General features: G+C 36.0%; 1 protein-coding gene across 10 annotated transcripts in view; it reads left to right on the forward strand.

Moving 5' to 3' along the window:
* PDS5B (PDS5 cohesin associated factor B) overlaps positions 1 to 19,859 on the forward strand; it is a 186,688-nt gene that overhangs the window by 44,003 nt on the left and 122,826 nt on the right. Inside the window, exon 2 of one of the 10 annotated variants that reach the window (XM_081814806.1) lies at positions 5,883 to 5,985. The exons of 7 other annotated variants lie outside the window; for them this stretch is intronic. The gene's annotated coding sequence lies outside the window, so the exon portion shown is untranslated. Of the gene's footprint in view, positions 1 to 5,882; positions 5,986 to 6,643; positions 6,664 to 19,859 lie in introns of those variants that run through there. 2 more of the 10 variants (XM_081814808.1, XM_081814807.1) reach the window with 2 other exon arrangements.

Here is a 19,859-nt window from a genome sequence, read left to right on the forward strand (position 1 = left end):
TTATCAGTTAGATGACAATATTTTGTGTCTTTGGATTTTGTGGCTGAAAAATCATCATTTTCTTTTTGTGATATCATATTATCACAATTTTTTATAGTGTTTGATGAAAAGTGCCTTTGCTGCTTGCATTTAGGTAGTAAACATCTTTCCTATTTATGTAAAGCTTTATTTCTTTTCATTCTAAAAGTTCGACAGGTTGGTAATTAGGAGCCTTTTTGTTTTCCAGAAAATAGGAAAAAAAAACAAAACAACCCAACAATAAAACTGCCTGAGAAAAAAAAGTGTGGCAGCAGATTTAGGGGAGGTGTGTACTTAGCACTTGGGGCTTTGGGTTTGCCCATAGCCCAGTAGGGGGGTTCCTCTGGTGGTTGGGGGGTTCCATGGTGGGTCCTCTTGCCATAATCTTGTGGCAGAGAGTAGGAAATGCTTTTCTTCAGTTCTCCTTGTCTTCTTCCCTTTACCCTTTCCTCCTCTAAGTCACTATGGTTTCTTCTCAGAGAAAGCAGTAGGTTTTTCCAGCTGCAGCATGCATGGCTGAGCAGACTCCCAGTGATTGCCTTCATCCTCCACTTCCTTTGCCAGAAAGGCCGTGCTACCTCCCTACTGGATCTGCTGCTTTCTCTGCTGCTGCTCCCCTCTGCAGCCTCCTATCCACCCACTCTTGGGTCCACAGATAGGTGGATTGTTTGGGTGTCCTGTTGTGCTGTGCAGAGGTGCTTTTTATTGGGTTATGGATGTGTGATTAGTTACAAGTTTAAGGAGAGAGAGAAAAGGAACTACTCACTATGTGATGATGTTGAGGTTTTCCTACATTTTTTTTTTCTTTTAGGTGTGGTAGTTATAGTCTGTTTCTTCCCTTTAAAAAATAATTGATATCCTGGGGCACCTGGGTGGCTCAGTCGTTAAAGCATCTACCTTCAGCTCGGGTCATGATCCCAGGGTCCTGGGATCGAGCCCCACATCGGGCTCCCTGCTCTGCAGGAAGCCTGCTTCTCACTCTCCCACTCCCCCTGCTTGTGTTCCCTCTCTCGCTGTCTCTCTCTGTCAAATAAAATCTTAAAAAAAAAAAAAATAAAATAATTGATATCCTTTAAATTCTTCATTGCACAGTTAAAGTTAATTTTTTTTTTTTAAAGATTTTATTTATTTGACAGAGAGAGACACAGTGAGAGAGGGAACACAAGCAGGGGGAGTGGGAGAGGGAGAAGCAGGCTTCCCGCGGAGCAGGGTGCCCGATGCGGGGCTCGATCCCAGGACCCTGGGACCATGACCTGAGCCGAAGGCAGACGCTTAACCGACTGAGCCACCCAGGCACCCCCAGTTAAAGTTAATTTTAAGATTTAAAAACTTCGCCCTTTTCAAAATTGACACAAAGTTCCTTTTACTCTGATCAGCACCCTTCTCCCAACTTCCATGATGTTGCCCAGATTTTAGTTCTCTTTTTTATTCCTCATATGAGAGTTGTTCTTATGTACAGTGCTTGTTTGTATTTTGCTTTCCATGTTTATAATTACTTTTTAGAGAATTTTTATTAGGATTTTGAAGTTTGCTATCATCTGCTATCTCTTAATTCTCCTTTAAATTTCTCATCTGTTTTTCTCTTAGTCCTGTATTTTATGTAGTTTCTTCAAATTACTAATTTTTATGACTCCCTTTCTACCCATTTTTTTTAAAGATTTTATTTATTTATTCATAAGAGACAGAGAGAGAGAGGCAGAGGGAGAAGCAGGCTCCCTGCTGAGCAGGGAGCCGGATACGGGACTCGATCCCAGGACCCTGGATCGTGACCTGAGCCGAAGGCAGACGCTTAACCATCTGAGCCACCCAGGCACCCCCTTTCTACCCATTTTTAATCCATTTAACCCATTCATTGAGATTTTGAAATCAGCCATTAGTATCTTTGTCCTTTTTCAGTTTTTTTCTGGTGATTTTCAGAAGCTTCTTTTTGCTAGCGTATCTTGTGTTTTAATTTAAAAAAAACCCTTTTACATTTCATTCATGTTTTATAATTTGGCAATTAAATTTTAATATTTGAATTCAGTGATACATAACATGTTCACACTTCGTGTTTCCTTAGGTGTGTGTGATCCTTGAGCAGGACTTCTATTTTGTTGAGCTTAATACGTGGAAAATTTGGGAGCTTATATTGAGAAGTTTTTTAATTCCACAGAGGATTTGCCTTTCCATCTGCTAAGAAATAGGACTTGTTGTATCTTGGGAACCTTCTAGGGTTTATATGTTTAAAGCATGACTCTCAGGTTCAGCTGGCAACCTTGTAGCTGACACAGAGCTGATATGGACATTTGTGTGGAAGTGAAGGTGAAGTGTAGAAATCTCCTTATAGATTTTCCTTTTTATAAGTTCAGCAATGTGATAACAGTTTTCTGCTGGATCTTTTGGGCTCTTTATAATACATAGTCTGTATATTACTGAATATGGATGCCTCAATTTTTTTTTAAGTTGTATTCATTAGACTCTTCACTACCTATGTTGATATTTAAAATTTTTATTAAAGATTTTATTTTTTGCAAGAGAGAGGGAGCGAGAGTGCACTCATGAGTGGAGGGGAGGGGCGGGGGGGAGGGAGGAGACTCCTTGCTGAGCAGGGAGCCCAATGTGGGACTCGATCCCAGAACCCTGGGATCATGGCCTGAGCCGAAGGCAGACATTTAATCTACTGAGCCACCCAAGCACCCACTTCTGTTGATACTTAGTTACCTCTCCCCTCACCCTTACCGGAAGTTTGGGAGTATTGTGCTTTCAAGTCTCCAGAATTTTCTTGTTTTACCGTTGCTGCTTTTCAGGTAGTCTACTGTTATTATGTATGTAAGTTTCTCCACGTTTCATTCAGAGTGTTAATTTAAAAATTCTTTAAAATTTCATTTGTACCTTTCTGTATTTATTTTTATTTCACTTGGCCTGTTTGCTCTGATTTTCAGTTTGTGCACCTCTTTTGGACCCTCTGTGTTTTATGTGCATGTTGAATTATCCTTATGCAGTTATAAGTGGGATTCTGAATTAGTCATTATTGATAGTGGGTGTGGGCTGCTTTAGCAATTGTACCAATTAGGATTATTTTCTCTAGATGAGTCCTGCAAAGGAATGGGTGGCTCTGATCCTCTCCTGTGTAGGTTATCTCTGGTATGGTAAATGAACTGAGACAGGCTTTAAAAAAGTAGAATTATTTTTAGGGTATGTGGGCTGGGAGCATACTGGCAAGTCTTACGTCTCCCTGGAACAAGACAAATGGCTGAGAGAGCATTTGGGTCACAAAATTCCAAATGATTTATCTTGCATTCTATGCCAAGTCAAGAAAACTCATATGAAACCTCTTTGTCCATCTTAGTTCTGTTTTGATTTCTGGTAGCGTTTCAAAATCCTATTTGCTGTGTTATCTGAGCTGAGATTATTAACAGGAATTAGGAAATAAGTTGCTGTAGAGGTAAGATAATGTTATTGGAAGATTCTGTTTGCTTGTTTGTTAATTATGGTGGGCCAAAGCTAGGGAGGCTTCCATTTTATTGTCTTCGGTCCATTCTACCCCATTTCTTCTTTGTTGGGGTGGCTTCTGGAGTTTTGGTTTTCCTTCTGTCAACTATCAGCATTGTCAGTGATCTCTTCTGATCTCTAACGCTGCTTCTTTTTCTTTGGTCATTTTGATGGATTTGGGGAAGAGGAGAGATGAATGTTATAATGTGGTTGACAGCTGGCAAAATCGGTTGTGTTGAAAAAGATTCAAAGGTTTATTCTCTTGTTTTCAGGTAGAAAAGTTTTTTCTTAACTAGAGAAAATATTTTGATGATTTTATTTTTTACATTGAGCTCTAATGTATGCATATTCACTCTTTCCATATTGTTTCCCTCCGTTTTCCCCACCCTTTTTCTGTTGTTTTTGTTTGGGTTTTGGTATGCATAATGAGGTGGAAATCGTAAGGTTTCTCTTTTCTCTCTTTTTTTGTTTGTTCCTTTATTACCACAAATAACTTTTTGTTCTCTCCTTGCTCCTCCTGTTCACAATCACTGAAAAAAATTTCTTTTGATAGCTTGAGAAGTCATTGAGGCAATTTCTTAGGCCAGAGGTTTTTTGTAAACTGGGTTTCAATTGTAATAGAAAATCTCATGAATTACACACAAAAAGGTTATTTAATGAGACTTTTGTTGTTGTTAATGTATTTGTGTATTGGGTTGTATTGCCGTTAAAAAAAAAAGTTTGAAAGTCATTGTCCTGGCCTTAGGCTGTCGATTATAACCTGTGCCTCCCCAGAGAATCAGTTTTTCAAAGGAGATCTTCTATGGTGCTGAGCTGTTTTAATTGAAAGGCTGGGGCACTTTTGCCCCTTTACCTTCAGCAGCCCTAGCTATTTGTTGAAACCTCTGGGTTCCAGTGACTACTGTTACCCGTGTGGAGGACGTGCGCCAGAGTGTGGTCCTAGGCTCCTCCTCAGCCACAGAGACTTCTGCTTTTTAGATATTTTGTAACTTAGAATTTGGTGGGGGATTTTGAAAAAAGGGCTCAACTGCTAAAAAGTGTTTGAAAAGATTGTTAGATAACCAAGACTTTGAGACTAAAGTAGTCTTTGTCTTTAAATAAACAAACATAAGACAGGCAACATTTGGGTATTTTTTTGTTTAATTATTGTATTCAACTTTTAGTTTTGTTTTCTGCTTTTCTAGAGTGAAATGTGATGGTGAACACCCTATCATTTTCATTTTTTATGTTTTCAGTCTTTGCAGTTTTTTATTTTCTTTGCCCCATTACCAGTGAAGATAGGGTAGAGATGATGTACCCTAGTGCAACTTACAAATATCCGTGAGAATCCCTTGTAAATACACAGTGAGAGGTTCCCAGAAGTGCTTGACTTACAGTGCTCTTAGTGTTTCATTCCATTTTTTATAGAGCCAAAAAATAATACTTAATAGTCCTATTTCAGTTAGGTATGAATAACTTAAGTATTTATGGCCTTGGAATTACACATACGCTGAAAGAAAAAATATTTTTTTATTCTTAAATAACAGTAGTTACTTATTAGTGGGATGCGTTTGCCTGTGGGTCATAGACAAGCCCTCAGGTCTTAGGATCAAATTGGATTCTGCAACCTCATTTCCTATTTCTCATTGATTTCCATGCAGTACTTTTTATCACATCAGCTGCCTCCAAACCCAGTTTCTCAAAGATGTGGTACCTTCAGAAGGAATGTAGAATGATCTCATGTTAAAATGGAATTACCTTGAGCTAGTAGTTCACTTGGTGTCTGACAGATTTTGAGAATTGTCATGTTTTCCTTGATAATTAAAAAAATCCCATAATGCCTGTGAGTTTGCTGTGGTGTCCTGGGTGTTTTCAGATGTCTTGGAGCACCATTTGGTAATTGCAGGTGTAGGGGTTTACAGTTTTTACAGCAGTTAAGCAAATTGTTACTATCTACATTTTATAAAAGAGAAAATGAAGCCATTTCTATAGGATAAGCTGTAGGTATTTGTATGAAGCTGATCCAGTTGCATCTTAAAAGACAGTCTGTATTCTAAAGTTTACTTCTCATGGCTTTTTTTTTTTTTTTTTTTAAGTACTTCATTTTCTGTGAGTTTTTATGCCCTTTTTGGAAAAGAATACTTAGGTTTGCTAGGGGATTGAAAAGAAATTTTCCAAATTTACTGTGAACTGCTATTCTTTGAGCTTTGCTTTTCTTCATTAACATTTTTTTCTTAAAATTGAATTTTTAAATGAAGACTAGGCAAAAGGTATTCAAGGTTGTATACCATGGCAGGAGCCAAGAGTACAAATATTCTGAACTGTCAAAGACACCTCTGACTTTAACAATAATAAAATCACAGTATCTCTCTAACCAGTCCTCTTTCTTCCTTCCTCTCATCACCTTCCACTAGAAGATACTAAAAGATACAGAAGAATTCAATTCCATGACCCAATGAGTTCATTTGATGACCGAACCCTCATCTCCATCCTCAACCCATCTTAGATCTCTTCCAGGTCTGAAACATTACAATTTTATTATCTTATTATATCATATGCTTACACAGTTATCTGCAGTTCTTACTATTCAGCTATCCAACACTGGTTGAGTTGTTATTCACAAATCCACTAATGCAATTACTCAATTACTCACTTGAAAATTAATATTTGATCTCTTTTATTTATTTTCCCAGGAAAACAAAGTAACAGAACATCAATACAGAAAACGGTTTTGCTTTCACTTTGAAAGAAAATATTTCTTTTTTTCGTAAAACAAGTACTGCCACAATAAACACAATTTGAACCTGGGATGGAAATGGGCTTTTTGTTCTTTAAGGATTGCTTTTAAAAATGCTTTATTACAAGTACTTTGAAATAACATATCTATAGGAGGAATGTTTTCCATCCCAGATTCAAATCGTGTTTATATTCCATTTATACATGCGTAACATTAGAAATAATTTTGAATTCTGTATTTCCCATTAATTTTTTTTTTTTTTAAGATTTTATTTATTTATTTGAGACAGAGAGAATGAGAGAGAGCATGAGAGGGAGGAGGGTCAGAGGGAGAAGCAGACTCCCTGCCGAGCAGGGAGCCCAATGTGGGACTCGATCCTGGGACTCCAGGATCATGACCTGAGCCGAAGGCAGTCGCTTAACCAACTGAGCCACCCAGGCGCCCTCCCATTAATTTCTGTACGTATTTTTCCATCTCTCTGGAAGGGCTTTTATTTTTGGTAAATGTGGTGGTGGTACTTGTTTTATGAAAATGTCATTATACCCATATTTGTGTGTGTGTGTGCGCCTGTGCACGCACACATACACACTTGAGAATAATACTTTTCTCCTCAGCATTAGTATAGATGAGCTGATGGAATTTGTTCATTATAACAGGTGCACAATATTCCATGGGAAGATTTACCACACTTCATTTAGCTGTTCCCTTGTAGATGTCAGGTTTTTTCCATGTTCTTTGTTTTGTTTTGTTTTTCCACTATAAATAGTGCTAAGATGAATATTCATGTACAATTTATACTGACATTTTTGTTTTTGTGAGATTGAGTGGGAAGAGAGGGTTTACTGGGTTGAAGGGAATGTGTCATTAAAATTTAATAGATATTATGAATATATTTCTTTTTAGAAAGGCTGTAATAATTCACATTTCCAAAAACACTGACAGATCGCTGGTTTTCAAGTTATTCATTGGGATTTCCTTGACAAGAAGAGTTGGGGTCATTGGGGTACTGATCACCCAGTTCAGCAAGAGCAGCTCTTTTAATCTGTTCACTATAATAGACATTGTTATAAGATTTTGGTTAGAAGAATGAGTTTCATGATTAAAATACAAGTTTGAAGAATCATTGCTCTGTGTTATTTGGGTTTTTTTTTCCTAGATTAAAGTAGACATTGAGATCACTAACTTTTTAGATGCTTGTGTTGGCTCCCCATTCCTGTAGAATTGTCTTTATTGAATCATATTTTAAATACTTTGAATTGTACTTTGGCTTGCATTAAGGGATTAAAAAAAGTAAAAAACGCACTTCTGTGCTTATTCTAGGTATGTTGCAGGGTTATCCTTCATATCACTTACTGACCTACTGAGGGTTCAGTGAGGACTCAGGTGTCAGAAAAACTTCACTTACCCTAAACAAATTTTAGGTTTTTCAGTCATAGACGATGTTAATCTTACAGTTGATATATCTAATTTATTCATCTTATGCTCTTTGAGGTTAGTTTGCTAGTGATTTATTGGTTATGTACCATAATTATAGCATTTCCTATTTTGCTTTTGAAATAAATAAAACCAAGAAGTTAGGTATGTTCCTGTGGCTCTTTCCTGTCACATAACCATGTAAATAACTTCCAATTTTGTTATTCAAGAGCTTTCTGATCCTGGGTAAATCATTCAACTTATCTTGACCTTGGTTTCTTCATTTGTTAAATAGGGATGATAATAAAATGACAGTTGGTGATGATTTTTCAAGAACATCTTTTAGTAAATTCAGTGACAGGTTTTATAGGCTTTTGATGGGTTTTGTGATGAAAGAAAAAAAGGAAACCACAGCGCAGCCCATTGATATTAAATACGTGGCTGCTAGGACAAATGTGGCTCAAACCTGGAGCTTTCAGATGTTGTTCAACATATATATGTATGTATATATGTATATTTCACATTTTGTTTTTGTTCAGATTTTGTATTTTTCCTGATTCAGTCTTGGAAGAGTGTATGTTTTTAGAAATTTACGCAGTTATACAATCTTCCTAGTTAGTAACCCAATTAAAATATTAAAGCATTCCTTAATTTTATTTTTTTTGAGTCATTAGCCTTCTAGATATTATAAGTTCTGCACCTTCTCTCTAGAAAAAAGCACATTTTCACACACATGCAGACTTTATGTACTCTTTCAGATGACTACATGGTTCATAGACCTCTTAAAGACCATTTTTATGGGTTTCCTACATGGAATTTCAATTTAAGGACTGATCGGGAGTCTTGTTTTCAATCTAGAGTGCATTTTGCCCTGCGGGGGAATTTGGCAATATCTGGAGACATTTTTGGTTTTGTCTAAAACTAAGGGTGATGGTGGGGTGTGTGTGTGCGTGCATGCGCACGCGTGTGTCTGTGTCTGTGGTACTGGTATCTGGTGGGCCAAGGCCAGGCATGCTGCTATCTTGGAATGCACAGGAACACTCATATGCTCACCCACAACAAAGAATTCTGAGCAAAAACATCAACCAGTGGTGCTTAGGTTGAGAAGCCCTAATCTAGAGGAAGAAATGAATTGGATTTCCCTCAAGAATCTTTTTAATCCTTGAAATCTAACTGGGCTTCATTGCTGATAGTTGAGTCGTATATTGTTCAAGCTTGTAATCTTTGGGCCTCACTCTGTCTTGAATATTCTTTTTTTTTTTTTTTAAGATTTTATTTATTCATGAGAGACAGGGAAAGAGAGGTAGAGGGAGAAGCAGACTCCCCACAAAGCAGGGACCCCAATATGGGCCTCGATCCCAGCACCCCAGGATCACGAGCTGAGCAGACGCTTAACTTACTGAGCCACCCAGGCGCCCCTGTTTGAATATTCTGCTGTTGGTATTTGTATAATTTATTTTCTTACTGTTTTTCAGGTTTCTGCTCAAATGTCACTTCGTCAAAATGTCTTTGCAATCTAAAACCACTCCCTTCTCCACTTACCCTTAATTTTCTTAACATTTCACATTACCTAACACACACACATACTTATTTGTTGTCTGTTTCCCGCCAACTTTAAGTTCCACGAGAGCAAGAATCTTTACTGCTGTATCCCCTGTGGCTCAAACAGTGCTGGGGTATAATAGATGCTCACATATTTATTGTTAAAAGAGTGAATGGCATGAGTCTGTATTGTGGCAAGCTTGTGTTGTTTATTTTGGTAAAGCCTTATGTTTTAGAGATCAGATGTGCAGATGGTAAGGTTAACAACCCTTTGTGAAAATTAAGGTGTTCTTACCTAGGTCCTCACCTGGATGTAGCATAAGCTGAGTGTATCTGCTAAGCAAGGATTAAAAAGAAATAGTTCTTTGACTGATCTAGAATATGAATCAAGTACTTGAAGTTGTGTTCTTTACTGTTCTTCAAACTTGTTTGACCATGGTAAATATCTGAGACATCCTTGAAAATGGGAAATCTGAAGTCCCTCCACAAATCTACTGAATCAAAATTTCTAGAGGAGAAATCAGAACATCTTTATTGAAAATAAACAGGAAAAGGATAGTTTTCAACACGTGATACTGGAAGAATTGTATTTCTACATGCAAAAGAATGAAGGTTGAACCTATATCTCAAACAATATATAAAAATTAGCTCAAAGTGGATCAAGAACCTAAAGAGTTAAAGCCATAAACTCTTAGAAGAAAACATAGTGGTAAAATTTCATGACCTTGAATTTGGCAATAAATTCTTAACCATGATATCATCAGCAAGAGCAATAAAAGAAACAAAATGGGTAAGTGTGGCTTCATAAAAATTAAAAAGTTGCGTTAAAAGACAATGTTCAGAAAGGGAAAAGACAATCTACAGAATGGGAGAAATTATTTGTAAATCATATATCAGATAAGGATTTAATATCCAGAATATATGAAGGATGCCTGTCAGTCAACAGCAAAAGGACAAATAACCTAACTTAAAAATTGTCAAAGGACTTGAATAGACATTTCTCCACAAAGAATCCATAAAATCCTAAGTATATACCAAAAAGAATTGAAGGGGGAGTCTTGAAGAGATATTTGTACCCCTATGTTTATAGCAGTATTTATAATAGCTACAAGTGGAAACAGTCTGTCAACAGATGAGTGAATAAACAACCGTGTGGTATATATGTACAATGGAATGTTATCCATCATAAAAAAGAATGACATTTTGATACTTGATACAACATGGATGAATCTTGAAAGTATTCTGAGTGAAATAAGCCAGACATAAAAGGACAAATACTGTATGATTACATTTATATGAGATACTTAGAATAGGCAAGTTGATAGAGACAGAAAGTAGATTAGAGATTACCAGGGGCTGGGGAGAGGAGGGTCTGGGCAGTTGTTTCTTTTTTTTTTTTTAAAGATTTTATTTATTCATTTATTTGAGAGAGTGAGAGAGAGAGAGAGCACACGAGAGGGGGTAGGGTCAGAGGGAGAAGCAGACTCCCTGCTGAGCAGGGAGCCCGATGTGGGACTCGATCCCGGGACTCCAGGATCATGACCTGAGCCGAAGGCAGTCACTTAACCAACTGAGCCACCCAGGCGCCCTGGGCAGTTGTTTCTTAATGGTTATACAGTTTCTGTTTGGGGTGATGAAAAGTTTCAGAAATAGATAGTGGTGATGGTTGTATAACTTTGTGAATATAAACAGTGCCACTGAATTGTACATTAAAAATGGCAAAAATGGCAAATTTTATTTTATATGTATCTTACCACAATAAAAAATTAATAATGTATACCAAAAGCTGTTGAATTGTGTACTTTAAGTGTGAATTGTCTGGTATGTGAATTATATCTCAATAAATCTGTTTAAGAAAACAAAAACAGGCATTCGTGTTTGGGCAACAGTACCAAAGAACAAAATTGGGTTGATTTTGGTCAGGAAGAATATAAGGTAGATGTTGGCAATTATCTGTTATAAACGTAAAAAAATCTTTGTAATTCTCTCATGGCATGAGCAGCAGTTTCCTAGTCAGGGTGATGCAGCTGCAAAATACACCTAATAGGTAAGGAAATTATTGGACATAATGCAATTGAGAATAACTGAAAAAAGTAATATTAATGAGATTAAAGTACTTGTGCACACTTTCAAAGTTTATTAAGGAATATCTTCAAATATTTATGTACTATGTTTTGGTATGTTTCCTATTATAGGGAAATTTACTGAGAACTTTATCAAATTAAAGTTTTTGGTGGACTTGATATCCAGATTTATCTTCCAGTCATTCTCCTCCCAGTTTAGTAATTATATTTCCATCTACAAGGCACATAATTTAAATTTTTAAAAAATTTTTTTGTGGTAAGAACAGTTAACATAACAGAGAACAGGAGAGAAGTATGCTTTAGTGGGAGAAAAAAGGTTAAGACAGCAGTAAGAAAGCTCTACCCATGAATGGAAAATATCCTGACCCTTTCTCAGACCATACCAGGTGTGGTCTTTATCCCATCGGGATCCCTGTTACTTCCCCTAACCTTAACGTCCCTCACCCAGGGAACTGAGAAGAAAATTGTTTACAGAGGGCTGTTATGTTCAGTTATAAGGTGTATGGTGTAAGTAACTTAAATAGTGCCAACTCAGAGAGCCCTGTACTTTTATTTTTTTGAGACCTACACTTTAAATTAAAAATCCAGTGTATCTTGCATAATACTACGTTGTAGCTCTTTAAGACTGCAATAAAATGGATATAAATGTACCATCTGTATTGATACCTAAGGACCAGAGCATACTGTATGTAAAATGAAGTGCAATTATTAATTCTACCTAATTAAAAGTAATACAGTATTTATAATGACCATCATTTAATTAACAACTTAAACTTAAAGGTTTTATAGTTACAGTATGGTAAACGTAAAAATTTTAAAGTTCTCTTCACAAGAAAAGAAAATTTGTAACTTGTTAACTAGACTTATTTTGGTGATCATTTCACACCATATACATACACTGAATCATTATATTGTACCCCTAAAACTAACATAATGTTATGTGTCGATTATATCTCAGTAAAAGTTTAAAAAACCTTAAAATGTGGGACCATATATTATGTTTGAAGTTATATTGGATGTAGATGTTTGACAAAAAAGATGGTTTAGATTTATTGTATCATGAAGAAAAATATGTGCTATAACATATTTTAAAGTGATCATCTAAATCCATAGATGCAAAAAAAAAAAAGGCTGAAAATCCTGATGCAAAATTGCCTTTTTTACAAGCAGAAGATTTAATAGTGTCAAGAATCCCTAAATCTGTGTTCATCTATTTAGTACAGCTTCAAGTGCAGATGAAATATCTGTGAGGCTGTTTCCCCCCTGTTTAACAAAAAATTGAAGGCTGTTTTTAATTTTGCTGAATTTTTTTCTGTTAGTAGTACAGTACTACCTTCAAGGGCCTACATCTTGAGAAAACCTGAACTCTTATATTTAAGGCTGAAAAGTTTGATTATGATGCTGGGAACAAATGCCAGTGGAGACTATGCTTGTATGTTATTTGGATTGCTGTTGTTTTGCTAATGTTCTGTTTTAACCATTATTTTGAAAAGTGTGATTTTGCAAAATGTGAGATTTTTCTAGAAAGGCACATATAACAACAGATATGTTGTTTGTTTTTTCAGACCTAGCGTATTTTCGTGCTTTTTTTTCATTGGTCAGTGCTTCCTCTGCTTCACAGTTACCTTGAATCCTAGAATCCACACCTAGCCATTCTGTTGTCTTCCACAGCTTAAATTCCAACTCTGTGATATGCTGCTGACAACCTTCTCTACCATCTGACAGAATGAATTGTTCTCTTTTGTTTTTTCTTTATAACACTCATTTTATGTGTATAAGTCCATGATTTTTAGTAAGTTTAGAGTATATAGCCATTGTTCTCCAAAGATTACTGGTGTCCACTTATGGTGATAACTTTCTCAACCCCAATCCCAGATGACAACTCATCTGTTTGCTTTTTTATGGATATTTCATGTAAATGTAATCTGCGCAATATGTAGTTTTTTGTGTCTGGCTTTTCTTATTTGGAGAATGTTTTTGAGGTTCATCAGTGTTATATATCAGTACTTTATTCCTTTTTATTCCTAATTAGTTTTCCGTTGTATGGATATACCACATTTTATCTATTCATCAATTAATAGATATTTGGGTTAACTTTTTGGCTGTTAAGATGCATTGTTATTTAACTTTGCACATAAAAATCCTCATGGAACCCTTTTTTAAGTGCAGGTGTTTGGGCCTGAGTATTAGGAGATTCAGTTGTGTTCCAAAAATTGGGAACCATTAGGTTAAGGTTTGGGAATCAGGTATGGATTAGTTCCAGTATAGTTGCTGGATAACTTCAGCATAGTTAATCTCTTTGATCCTCAGTTTCCTCATTTATAAAATGGGCATAATTATGTAGTTCATCTCATAATTAAGAATATTTGTTGAGCTCTTGCTTTTTTGCCCATCATTGTATTATGCATTTAGGTATACAGTAGTGAACAAAATTGGATTCTTGTTCCCGTATAGTACATACAAGTTCAGAAGGGTATACAGACATTAGAGGATAAACACCTATAATTATTATAAATCCTTTGAAGGTAAAGTACAGGGGTGATGTTGAGAGTATGTAATAGAGATTTAATTTAGTTTGGGCAGACCCAGGAAAGCATACCCGAGGATCGACATGTGAGACTTGAAAAACCAGAGAAGGGATGACAGGAGGAAAAAGTTTTTGAAGCAGAAAGAATAGTACACACTGAGACAGAAGGATCTTGGTTTGGTGCCTTTAAGAAATAGAGGTGTGACAGGAGTATAGTGATTAAAGTGGTCAGATTAGTATATTTAGAACTTATTCTAAGGGCATTGGGAACCTATTTAAGTATTTTAAGTTAAGGCAGTGATATGAAGAGATTAGTGTACCTTAGTACATTAGATCATTAGTGTTACCATAGATCGTCCTAGCTGCTGTTTGAAGAATGAATTGGAGGTGGCTTAGACTAGTTGTGGTGAAATGATGGCCAAATACAAATTTGTATTTAGCAGGTAGCATTTACAGGACTTGGTTGCTTTTAAATGTTGAAAGGGTCACTCCCCCAATTTTCTGGAAGGAACGAGTTGGGTACTCTAAGTCACCATATACAGAGAGAAGATAGAAGAAGGAAGGTTATTTTGGAGGGGGAAGAAGTTGGGAGATAGTTTGTTGTTTAGTTTTGGGAATTTTAAGTTCAGTGTGCCTTTGTGAATAAACCAAGTGGAGATGTTAACTAGTTGTATATGTGGACTAGGTTCATAAGAGATCTGTTGGTGTAGGGTATGTATTACTTTAAAGTCTTTGGAGTAGGTTTTAAAAAGCCTAGGGCAAAAGTCTGGAGAAAAAATATAGGTTAAAAAGTGAATAGGGGTGCCTGGGTGGCTCAGTAGGTTAAGCATTCGACTCTTGATCGCAGCTCAGGTCTTGATCTCAGGGTGTGAGTTCAAACCCTGCTTTGGGCTCCACGCTGGGCATGGAGCCTACTTTAAAAAAGTGAAGAAAGGGGTAGGAATTGAGTTCTGATGAATTACTAATATTTAGAGCCTGGATAGAAAAGGAAACAACAGAGAAGAGTGACCAGTAAGGTAGGAGGAAAATCAGGAAGAGATAAAATGGAGTAAAAACCAAAGGAAAAGAATGTTTCAAGAAGGAGGGTTCGGTCAACTGTGTTTCATACTGCCGAGCAATTAAGTAAGGATTAGAAAAGTGTTAATTTGATTCGACAACATGCAAGTCAATGATGACTTTTAGTTAGCTTTTATTGCATGATGAATCACCTCGAAACTTAACAGCTTAAAACAACCACCATTTATTTGGCTCCTGATTCTGCAGGTTGGCAGAGTTTGGCTTAGCTGGGCAGCAGCTGGACAGTTCTACTCATCTGGGTCAGCTTTAGTGATCTCTCACCTGGGCTTCCTCATGCATCTGCAGGTATACATCTGTGATCACCTGCTAGGTTTGGCTGGGGCTGGCTTGTTCATGATGATCATGGCTAGAATAACTGGGACCTCTCATTTTCTAGTGGAATAACTTCTGGGCTTGTGCACTTCAGTAGAGTTCCAAGAGCAGCAAGTCAGTAACCTCAAAGGCAGAAACACTAAGCTTGCCAAATGTCCCATTGGATCAAGTCATAAGATCATTTCAGATTCAAGGGCTGGAAAAACACTCTTCTTGATTGGAGGAGCAACAAAGTCACATTGCAAGGGCGTAGATGCAGAGAAGGGAAAAATCTGTTGCTGTTTTTGAAGTCTGCTGCAATGATTATGGCAAAAGCATTATTGCTGGTGATGGCGGGTGTTGGAAACAAGATTGTTAGTATAAAAAGTAGATGGGAACTGAAGACGTGAAGATAGGAAATAACACTTTTTGAGAAGCTTGGCTGTGAAGGTAATTTGAGAGAGAAGATAGTAGTAGCTGGAGGGGTATTTGTAGTCTAAGCAGGTGTGCTATAGTATTCTTTCCACTCAAGAACAGAGTATATTGGGTGCTAAGGGAAGGGACACTGAGGAATGCTTATGCAGAGGAAAGAGGAGACAACTAGTGAGGTCAGTCTTTGTGGGATTTTGTGTACCTGTGAAGGGGTTAGTTTTTGATATAAGGCTAACATACTTTCTAATAACAGGAAGGAATGAGAGAATGGGTATAAATGCAGTAGGTAGGCCAGTAGATTAGTGATGAGAGACTGAGGGAAGTTCCTGTTTGTTAGAGCTTCTATTTTCTCAGTGAAATGGAGGCAAGTTTAAGAATAGGGGGTTGTGCAAGAATATGTATAGCATGAGGTTTGATGTGCATAGAAGAATACATAATTTTATTCCCCCACTGAATAGGACATTGAGCTGATGACTGACTAGAGAAATACCAATCATTCAATAAATGAGAGATACCATCATTATTAATATAAAAAATACTATTTTAAAAAGATTTAACAATACTTTCTGTACTGTTAGTTAGAAACTGGTACTAGTTGAGATGTTTTAGGGCCTGGGGCTCTTTTTCTGTTTGAACCAGTTAAGTTTAACTTTACTCCCTTCTGTAAGATTGATGATCCTTAAAAAGAATGTAGGCAAGAAATACATTTAACCTTTTATAAATAAACATTGCCAAAAATATGAAAATGAGTTTGTTTTCTGAAAGGACTTCCTAAACCATTTAAAATTACTTTGCTTAATCAGAACTCATAAGGATAACTACTGAATACACTTAATTTGAATTTAAAAAAGATTAATTCAAGTTACATGGTGCCTTAGTGGTAACATTGTATATGGAAAAAACCAGCTTTTTGTTTGAATAGTTGGAAAATAGGTAAACATGGCCTTAAGGTTATATACTTAGGGAAAGTTAACATAATTTATTTATCTTTTATTCTCTTAGAAAACACTCACAATAGCTTTTTAATTGTCCCTGGCCTAAGAATAAGCCTAACTTCTTCTACTTTGTAATGACTATGTACTGGAAGGGTTGTCTTTATGGAGGGCACCATCTGCTGGTTATAAAAGGTACCGGTTGTGGGAAGACTGCCTTTTGCAGTTTCCAGACTCTTTACAAACCATTTTTCCTTCTAATTCCACCTTTACCTGAGTGAAGTCCCAGGAAGAAAAATAGTTTTTAATAAACTTGGCAAATTAGGGATTCTAGTAGTGGTTTGATTTGATTTGTGACCCTGAACTTGTCACATACTGGATTTTTAAGCAAATTCATCATGAAAATGGCAGATACCTGTCTTTATCTCTTCTCAGATCAATTAAAAAATGATTATTCCTATTACTCTTAACCTTGCTCTTCTTTCCCATTCACTGAAAGGATCTTTAAATATTTTTGCTTCAGTCTTATTTCATCTTAACATTTATTTACATCTGACAATATCAGAATGAAGAATGATGATATCATTGATTTTTGTTCCTAGAACTGTCAGTATGATTTGTAAAAATACCGATATGTTTCCTTTAATTAATAATCATTTTATTTGAACTTACTGAAAGATTGTACAAGCTGTTTAGTATTAGAATATTTTCTTGTGTTTTACTTATTGTTCATACCGGACATAAAAATGTAAATATAACAACACATTGCGTACAATGAAATTAACTGTTTTCTGAAAGTATTCATTTCACATTACCCTTAAAACAGGGAAATTCTGGATTATCATGGTTTTGCTATAAATTGGTGAAATTAAAAGTGTGTACATTTTAAATGGAGAAAGGAATTTGTCCTTTGTTCTATAGTGTATATAGTATATAAAATGTATTCTGACACTGGTCAGTTTTATATGTTATTTTTTAAGTACAGTTGTTATTTTCTCATTTTCAATGTATCCACCCTACCTTAAATGTGAGTAATTGTAATTCCACAGAGATGAAATAAATTGTCAGGTAATTTCTTTGACAGTCTTAAACCTAAGAGGAGCAGCTATATATCACTATCTCTTATTTTTATTTCTGATAACAATTGAAGATCCTATTTATTTCCTATACCCTTCTCCTCTTCCTCAGCATTGCTCCCTTTCCCTCTTCTTTACACCTTTTTTCTTTCTTTACACCTTTCCCTCTTCTTTACACCTTTTTTCTCTTTCTTTACACCTTTCCCTCTTCTTTACACCTTTTTCTCTTTCTTACACCAGTTTGGTGTTTATTCCTATTATTCTCAGAAAACTTCTTTCTTAAAGATCACCTTGCCAGGTCCAAGGGAGTATTTGCTGAGGTCATTTTGTATGTTTCAGTAGTATGTATTTCTGAAATATTGAGCACTGTATGCCACCCCTTCATCTTCAAACATTTTTCTCTAGGCTTAAAAAAAATTATTTTTTGCTTTTTTACCTTTTCTGACTCTCTTCTCTTTTTCTTCCTGTCCCCTCCCCGTATCAGTATAGATATTTACTCAAGGTTCAGTCTTGGTGTCTTAGCTAATCCTACACATTTTCTTAACTGATCTTGTAAATTCATAAAACATGAGCTGTACGTGGTCCTAAAATATTTTCTGGCCTTGGTTTTTCTCTAAAACTTCAGATCTACATTTTTAGTTGCCTTCTAGACCAGATTTTTTTCCCAAGACTTAATCTCTCGATGGTTTTTCTCTTTCTCCATTATGATGAGGGCAGAGATTTTATATATTTTGCTTATTATTGCATTCCTAGTGTCTAGCATAGTATATTGCACTAAGTAAATTCCCAGTAAATATTTAAGTAATTGACTTTCAAGGAACAAAGGCTTTGAATCTTGTAATCATCTTCTACTTCTCTTATTTTTTTTTTACTTCTTCCTTAAAATCATTCATAAGTCTTTGAATCCATTTTCTTATTTTCCCATGATTGCCTGCAGTCAGCTCCCCCTTCTGACCTGGAATTTTGTAGCAGTTTCCTGATTGGTTTTACTGTATTTGATTTTGCCTCTCTCTGGTTTGTATTGCCTGTTGTAGCCACCATTTCTTAGAATAGTTCTGGTCATTCATTCAGCAAGGATTTCCAGAGTACCTGCTTTGTGCTAGGCTCTGTAATAGATGCTAACATAAAATGATACACTGTCCTTGGCTTACAGAGCTTACAGCCCTAGTAAGAGTAACGGACATAGAATATGTTCACTAAATATGATGTGATAAATGCTAATTATGATGTGTTCAAAGTTTTTAGCTGTAGGGGGAGGAGACTTGCTCTGCTTGGAGAAGTCAGGGAAAGTTTAAACATAGACTTATAGACTTGAGTGAGAATTTAAGGTACATAGAGTTTGCTTGGTAGACAAGGGCCAGTAAATATGTCTTATGCTGAAGAAACAGCTTATATATATTCACAAAGATATTTCAAATCTGCTTCTACTACTGTTGTTTATAAAACTGAAGTGCATACTGAGTAGACCTGCCCCTTTGTTGGCTCTTATCTTTTCCTCCTTAGCTCCCTTTACTTCCTTCCACTTTTTCCTTCAGTCACACTTCTAGATCCTAAGTAACAAATTCTGAACTTTCTTCTCTAGATTAGTAACACATTCTGAACTGTTTTCTTGGTCCTTTTTTTGTTCTATATATTATTACCAAGTTCACTCCCATTCACTTACAGAAGTGGGCTTTCTTTCAATTTTATATTTTCTAAGCTTGTTATTTCTGTTAGGATAATTTTAGAATTTATTGTGATTTAATTATTTAGGGGGACTTTTTTGAATAGATTTTTGAGATCCGTCTTACTCATTTTGCCCTGTAGTCACTGCTAAAGAGTTATGCAAGTAACAAGCACTTGACAAATTTTTGACTATGACAAATTTTTTGACTATGTGGATGAGTTTACTCTACAAAGGCACCATGTCTACATTAATTTAGTTGCAGTTTCTGGTTACAATTGTGTATCTCTTGTTAGGAATGGTCAGCATCAGCTTTTACTTCTGTCAAGGAAAGGCAGAGACTTTGTTACATTCCACATTCTGTGGAAAACTGGGAATCCTGTCACATTTATTTAACTTCCCCTGAAATGATTTGTTCTGGGCTTTTGTTAAATATCTTCTTTGGTTGAAGGAACACAGCTATGACTTTCGTTCTTGCTTTTCCTAACCTGAGGTCATGTAATTGTTCTCCTGCATTATATTCTAAAATTTTTTGTATTTTGCTTTTATATTTAGGTCACGAATACCTGGAATTCATTTTGTGTAAGGTGTGAGGTATAGGTATGATGTTATTTTGG

Source organism: Leptonychotes weddellii, chromosome 3 (genome assembly GCF_054177405.1).
Source record: "Leptonychotes weddellii isolate Sample4059 chromosome 3, ASM5417740v2, whole genome shotgun sequence".
Classification (NCBI taxonomy): Eukaryota; Metazoa; Chordata; class Mammalia; order Carnivora; family Phocidae; genus Leptonychotes; species Leptonychotes weddellii.